Raw genomic sequence first — 7,804 nt, 5'->3', positions numbered from 1 at the left:
TAGTGGTAGGGGCAGCCAAAAGAAAACGATATCACCAGCCTTGGTAAAAGCATCTGCTTCGTATTACACATATACAGATACAGACCACAGGAGCAGTAAAGTGGCTGATGGTACCAAGAAAGTATTGTTTTTGCCCCAACTTGGAAAGTCTGACAATTGTAATAGTTAAGTCGTAAGACTTCAATTTTCTGCATAGATTTCAATTTCATTCTTCTGTCCCAAACGACCCGTTCTCTGATAGAGTAGCTGTGGCCAAATGCTGAGTCGTAATAATCATTCAGCCAAGATGTATATTTGGCACAACTGAAGATGAACCTCTGAGGAGCCTTTTAAAAATGCACATTCCAGTCTATGCCCTCGCCACCCTGAACAAGCCCAATCCTATCTGATCTCGGAAGCTAAGCAGGATTGGGCCTGGTTAGTACTTGGCTGGGAGACCACCTAAGAAGACCAGGTTTCTGTAGGCTTAAAAAATAAAAATAATAAGGGATTGTAAGCTGACAAGGTCCTTGAAATCTGAGGTCAACCAAGGGTTGCCTCGCCTAAAAAAATAAATAAGTGAATTAAATAAATGAAAACGCATGTTCCTTTTCCCTTCTAGCCACGCAGTTAGCACGGTAAATACCGTGCCTCCCAGAGTACCGACCCACACACCAGTTGTTTAGGGCTGGCGAACAAGAGAGCAGTAACCAGTCATCCTGAACAGACTGGCTGCTTGATCTTTCAAGCAAAACCCTGGCAAGTTAGGTAGGTGTGGCAGGAGGGGCTGGGAGAAAGGATGTTCATTGGCAGCAGCTCATATGCCATCTGCTGGCGATTTGCTCGGTCACCACACGAGCCTTTCTTTAGAGGAATCAAGTTCATACCCATGAGTTAACCAAAATAAAATCACTTCTCTCCAAGTTTTAATGACCCACCTCCAAACACCAGCATATTCCTACTCGTGTTTCGTGCTAACCCTTTTGGTTAAGGGATAGCTGGAGTTGAGTGTAACATTGCACACTCAGTCCCCCAGTCGGGAGGCCGTGCAGTGTCAATGATAAAATGCATGGCTCCAGTGTGGATCAAGGTTGGCTGTATTTTGCTCGCCGGCCTGGCTCAGATTGGTTTCAGGGCTGCCCCCATGTTTCTCTCACCGTTCTAGGCCACTGGATGTTTCTGACACTCAATGAGGAAAGAAAACCAGCAATCCACAGATCAGTTGCAGTGCAAATTTCTTACTGGGTGCGTGTTTTGGTCACCACGAATGGTACCTTTTTATTAGATTACTTTTTAAATCCACGATCTTGCATAAGTCGATACCATTTCATTCAAAACTTCAATCTCTGCTTTTTCATTTATGTGCTCGGAGTTGAGAAAGTTCGTCTGCATTCTCTTCCCTACTCCAGAAAGCTAGGATCCCTCTAAGACAACACTGTTCGAATTTTTTGACAGGTGGAAGCCTTCAAACAAAATCATACGAAAGGCATCATGTGTAAAATGAATAAAATCAGAACAGCTCTGTTAGAAGCAGGGGCTGGGAGCTGCCTGTACCCCACCAGCTTTAGTCCCCACGGATTGAAACCACCGCTCTTAGGAGATGCTGGCTGCCGCCTACCTGCAGGTTTGCGTTTGCGGACCAGCACTGGTAAGGGGTCGATCCACCGTTCTATTACCACAGCCTTCTCAAACTTTGTGACGCCTTGTCTAAGATCTAAGAAATTCAATCCAAGTCCTCTCCAGGTAGAAAGTCAAACAAGTAACCACTTTCAGAGTTATTTAACCGGGCTTTCCTTTCTTGGCATTATGTCATGGGACACGCAGATCAGGAAAGCATTCTGCAGAGCCTGACAAAAAAAAAAAAAAAATCCTTAGGAGACTAGGGGTTTTCATCCAGGAGCACTTTTTTGTTGTTTTTTGATCGTGTGTGGGGGGGGTATAGTTAATTAAATGTATTTCAATGTGTGTATATATCAAGATACGTTACCATTTTACGTGTTGTATGTTTTATATGGTGTACATTTTTAGTGTATTTTTTGGTGATGTATCTTAAAACAAAAAATATGTATAAAACACCTACATATCCACCACCTGGGTTAAGAAATAGACTATTAAGCCCCTGTGTGTGCCTCCCAACTACATACTCCCTTCAGAGTTAACCATTTTCTTGAATTTGAGATTAATCATTTCCTTGCTTTGTGTGTCCCTAAACAATACATGGTTCAATTTTGCCAATTTTGGAACTTGATATATATATATATATCAAGTTTTGTTTATATATATATATATAAACAACAACAACAACAACAACAACAAAAAACCACTGTGTTTTTCTGTGGTTTCTTTTAGCATTTTTTGAAAAGAGATTTATCCATGTCAACATGCCGAATTCCCATTTTATGATTTTTGGGGGGTGCAGTGGGGTGTTCCCCTTTTTTCTTGCCTTTTCCCCCACTTTTTCCCTCACCTCGGGTAGGTCCAGCTTTACCCCCTACCCCAGCACCCCCAGAGAGTCGTAAGAACTAAAGTGGAAGGTCTCTAAGGTTTGTAGAAGGCTTTAAGGCAAAAGACATCTTTGTACTCGCCTGCCTCCCAAAGTTCAAGGTTACCATTTCCACTTCCTTTAGGGATCAGCCTGCTAAAGCCCTTGCATGCCAGCCCCGTAGTTTATTTTTTAAAAACATAGTTTTTATATTTCCTTTGGCCATTTAGTTGTTATAATCAGAGGGCTTTTAGTGTCTTTTTCATATTTTATTCTCTCCAAGTCTCTTAACTTATTTATAGTTGATCTAATTAAGTCAAATCATTTCACAGAGTTCTCATTGTCATTTCATGAATTCAAATATACCAGCACTTAAACCTAGACACTTTATATTCAGGTGTCTTATCAGATGTCTTTTCAATCCTTTCACCTTTTGATCCTGGATCCCAGTTCAGATGGGAATTATTTTTTTACTTTAAATTGTTTGCAGTTACCACCTGCAAATCCTTTTAAGATCAGAATTTGATGTAGAAAATAGTTTAGTGGGCGCGTGTATTACTGCTATTTTAAAGACCACTGTTAAGTTGGTGTGCAATCTCCTTGTATAAGATTTCATCATACCACGTGGATTCCACACCAATAAGTGAAATGCCAGGACCGACAGAGGCCACAGGATTCCACAGTTCAGCTTCTGGGCTTTTGATCTGGGTCTTTGAGCTCCTGAAACTCAGGGCAGTATGTCAACTGTGAGTGCATATGTGAATCTGTCTCAGGAAAGGACGGATAGCTTCATCTGGTGTGCTTAGGTGGTGGGGGTAAGTGCTGGTTTAAAATGAGTGCGCGGGCCTGGGTCCTACCTCAAATTTCATTTGGCTCAAAGTAATTTTCATAATTACTACTTTAATTCTAGAGAGAGAGTTTCTAAAATACAAAGATAAATTCTCAAGCCTAGAATTTAATTCTCTTTTTTCTTTTTCTTTTGTGTGTGTGTGTGTGCGCACGCGCACGTGTATATTTATGCACTCTTGTTAGTAATTATCTCATAGTTTCTTTGCCAAGAGTAACCAAGACCCCATTGGTAATGACTTCAGTATTTATGTTGTGAACATCTGTGTTCGTTTTGATGAATAAACAGCAGATTTATCCATCTTCCAGCCATAAGAGAAGTTTCTCAGTTGTTAATAGTTTCTCAACAATATAGGTGGGCGAGATTCAATTTAAGCTTTTTAATTCATTCCTTCGGAAGTCATTTGTTACAAAGAAGTAGGAAAACCAACTCAAAATTATAAGGTTTTCTGCAATCTATGCTGCTCACGCTAGTTCTTACACAAACGGAGGTGCCCATTTCTGTAATGAGTGTGTGGATGTGGGTGGCCTCGAGCTGGTTACACAAGCTCTAGAGTCTACGGAAGCCCCTACAGGCAGCCAGCCCCTTGCAGCTCTTCCTCTCCTGAGGGCCTTGCAGTCTGGGGCCTGGGTGGGAATCTTGACTGCCCCTTGTGATTGTGCGGCCTTCCGAGGGTCGTCCAACCGCTGTGCCTTGGCGTTTTCCTTGGATAAAACAAATGGTAACATCTGCGTCATGGTTGCCGTAAAGTAACCATAAAGTAAGATTATGTAAGTTAATACATGGAAAGAACTGATACCCGGACCCGTAATAGCTGTGCGGTAATTATGAGGCATTATTATTGTTGTCGCCTGACTATTCCCTGCCACCGAATCCAGATAGCATTAAATGTAAAACAGTTAAAGTAAAAAAAAAAAAAAAAACTCCATCCCCTTCTCCCTCCACCACCATCATGTACCAAAAATAGAATTAGTTTGCAAAAAGCACTGTTTTAAAATTCTTTTCTACAAAGATCCACAAGCTTTCTACAAGTAACATCAAATTAACCAGGAAACTAAAGGAAGTTATTTCACACACAGTCCCGACAAATCTGTTACAAATTAATTTTTTAAGCATTTTTAACCTTAAAAAAAATTTTTGAATAGTTGTAATACATATCAATCATTTTCTAAAACTCCAGACTCTAAAGTGTTAAAGTGAATCTTTCCCCTGACCCCCAAAATGAAACTATTCCCATTTTTTTTTCATATATTTCAGGGTTATGCTTGCCATGCATACATCAGCCTATAGAAATTTATCTTTCTTTTTTCTTAACACAAATGGTATTGAAACATTGTTTTCATTACTTACTGTATATTGTGGACTTCCTGTATTAGTACATTGTAGAGTTACCTCATTCTTTCCTTTCAACTCAGCCCGATTCTAATTTTTCAAAAGCTCATTAAAAGAACATTCTTCCTCCTTTTGTTGAAAATAGAGAAGTGTGAAGTCAGGAGTACAAAAGAAAAAGGGTGGAGAGAGAAAACCCTGTCACGATCCAACACAGGGACCTGCTTCACGCAGGCTGAGCTGACAATATTTACCTGGAAACATTTGTTCTTTGTAACAAGCCAGCTTCCCAGCCCTGGTCTCTCAAGGGCAGGTTGAGTTATGCTGGCTGAGTCTGTGCCAAAAGGGCCAAGCGAGCTCTGTGATGGTGCCAGAAGGAAGCAGCTGAGAACGCAAACCCCAAATCCAGCGAGGATGGGGCACAGGACTGTGAGGGGCCTGCCCGGCCTGCCCGGTGCGGCTGTGCACCCAGCGACCGGTCTGCAGCTACCACCCCTGCGTTCATGTCACCTTGGGGGGCTCGTCTGGGTTCTTTAATCATTTCTATGTTGTAGGTAATGGTCATGCATGTGGTTCAATTTTTTTTTCCAAAAGGGATAGACAGTGAAAGTTCTAAGCTTCAGCTTCCTCCCCAAAGACAACGAGTCCCCAGTTCTGTGTACGATAAGGCTACATTGATCCCTCTTTCCTTACACACTGATTTTTGCACACGTCCGTGTCTCAGTGTAGGTAAGTATAGTAACCTGTACCCAATTATAAATCTTGGAGATCAACCTGTATTATGTGTGCATTTTGCGGCCCTTTTCCTCTTCAGAACAGCGCAGTTTTCTTTTGTGTAGTTTTACCATAATTTTTTTTAACCCGCCCCTTCCGGATGGACTTGTAGGTTGTTCGCTACTATAAATAACGCTAAAATAAATACGCAGGCCCATCCTGAGGCGTCCGTGTGTTCAATTTAAGTGCTATCTACTGGGTAAATTCCATGAAGTCAAACTGTTTAAGCAGGAGGTCAGCTTTTTAAACTTTTGTTCTGAAGAAATTTTCAAATATACGCACAATTCGAAGAGTCCTGGACCCCCACGTGGCCGTCACTCTGCCTCAGTTGTCATCACCTTGGAGCCGAGTTCTGTGATCTCGATTTCACTCCCCCAATACAATCATGGGATTCTATCTGTAAATGTTTCAGTTTGTCCCTCTACAAGACGATTTTTAAAAACATAACTGCAACACCATCATCGCATCTGAAATTCAGCCAGTGTTCACGTACGCCGAACCCCATGAGTTCATAATGATACCAAAACGTTAGGGATCACGTCCCGTCCATACCGTTGTCATTCCTTCTTCATTTGATACCTGGGAGATGTCTCTACGGGAAAACTTCCCTTTGTCTGCTACTCGACGACCCTGGGCTGTAACGTGTACAGGAGCGTGCTCGGCTCTTTCCCTTTATTTACCAGTTTTCAGAGTAAACGTGTTCCCTAGCATCCTCTCAAAGGTGACCAGTGAGTTAGGATTTTGTTTCATTTTGCTCTGTTTCAGTATCGTTGTGAACTCACGGATTGTAGTATATCTGAAGTGTTTCGATCTGTTGCGATTCATATTCTCCTTGATGTTCACACTTTGCCATCCTTAGCCAGTCAGAGCCTCTTCAAGTCGCCCCTGTGCCATTTTGACATGACTCTACGAGTCAGTTTCCTTGCTTTCTGCTCCGACAAGAGGTTCCAGGTTCATTCTGAACTTTGTTCTCAAAGAGCCATGATTCCCTTCTGTGGGAAATGGCATTTAAGTCTGGGTCTTGGGGTGGGTGCTGATTGCCACTGAGTTATTAATTTCTAGGCCTTTTCAGTGAATAAAGCTAGGAAATACATATTTGTAAGAGGAAACAAACGATTAGGTCATGCTGATATTTCCTATCCAAATTTAGGATTACATGATTTTTTACTTTGATTTTCCATTTGTATTCTCTTTTACAATGAAAATCTTAGTTCCTAGCAATAGTAGCATAATTATTTGCTTCATCCTATTATGTGCAATAGTTTCAGAATAATAATATAATTATCAATGTGACTACTACATTTTTTTTTAACAGTTCTTTGTGTCCTTAGAGTCCTTTTTAGCCCAACTGGGATACACAAATTATTGTGTTTTAAAGCCACATGAGACAGTGCCTCTCAGTGGGATTATACCAAAACAAAGAGGCTCATTAGTTTCATCTTGCTTTTTAAATTTGTATTTATTTAATTTTGCTCTTGTACTTACGTATAAAATATTTACACGGTCCCAAAGTCAAATATACAAAGCAAGGTATATTCAGAGAAGTCTAGCTTCTCCCCATGCCCTCACCTCGTCTGTTCATCCTCCGAAGAGTGCGTGCGTGTGCGTGTGCGTGTGCGTGTGCGCGTGCGTGTGTGTGTGTGTGTGTGTTAATGTAAGTAAATACCCCCCAGACCCCCCACGCACACCCTTCCATTCTTGGAGAATGGAAGTGTATCAGGCACACTCGGCTCACACCCTGCATCTGTCCTTTACCGTTTGTCTCAGAGACCACGCTGTAGCAGTATTTGAGTCGCTCTTGTCCCTTTTCCAGCTTCGTGGTCCTCTAGAGTGGGGATGTTCCACAGTATTCAGCCAGTTCTCCACCAGTGGACACTGGGGCCATCCTAGCCTGTGCTCACAGCAGGGCCGTGATAACACGAATGTCTTCCCATGCTGCTGGCCCCGTATCTTCAGGATAAGTTCTTAGAAGAGGCACCGCTGGGTCAGAGGGTGAATGCGTATGCATTTTTTTTATAGTTCGATATGTTAACTTGCCCATCTGCCTCCCGCCAACATTGTCTGAAGGTAGACCGGTTTGTTTGACATGCTCGTTTGCAAGGCAGTGGCACCCAATTCAGTGTCCCTGTGTGTTACAGATGTCCTTGCTTGAGCCCTTGGGCCCCTAATTAGTAACCGCTCACAGGAGGTGCACTTCGGGGCCACATAGACCAGGTACAGACAAGGAAGGGGTAGGAGGGCTGCATGGAGTTAGAACCAGAAACTCAGGGCCATTTCGATGACAAGTCCTTCTCCGTCTTAATTTCTTCTGTGCACTTCTAGGTCATTTATTTGTACTTACAAGAAATCATTCCTGGACTATTTATAGCAGCCACTCTGCGCCAGGCCCTGGG

General features: G+C 42.2%; 1 pseudogene; it reads left to right on the top strand.

The window, feature by feature from the left end:
* Positions 1-347: 347 nt before the first annotated feature.
* On the top strand, positions 348-467 carry LOC118603086 (annotated as a pseudogene).
* The last annotated feature ends 7,337 nt before the right edge of the window (positions 468-7,804 follow it).

Source organism: Rousettus aegyptiacus, unplaced genomic scaffold, assembly GCF_014176215.1.
Source record: "Rousettus aegyptiacus isolate mRouAeg1 unplaced genomic scaffold, mRouAeg1.p scaffold_m13_p_5, whole genome shotgun sequence".
NCBI lineage: Eukaryota > Metazoa > Chordata > Mammalia > Chiroptera > Pteropodidae > Rousettus > Rousettus aegyptiacus.
The sequence above is the reverse complement of the archived record's forward strand: the minus strand, read 5'-3'. Positions and strand labels throughout refer to the sequence as shown.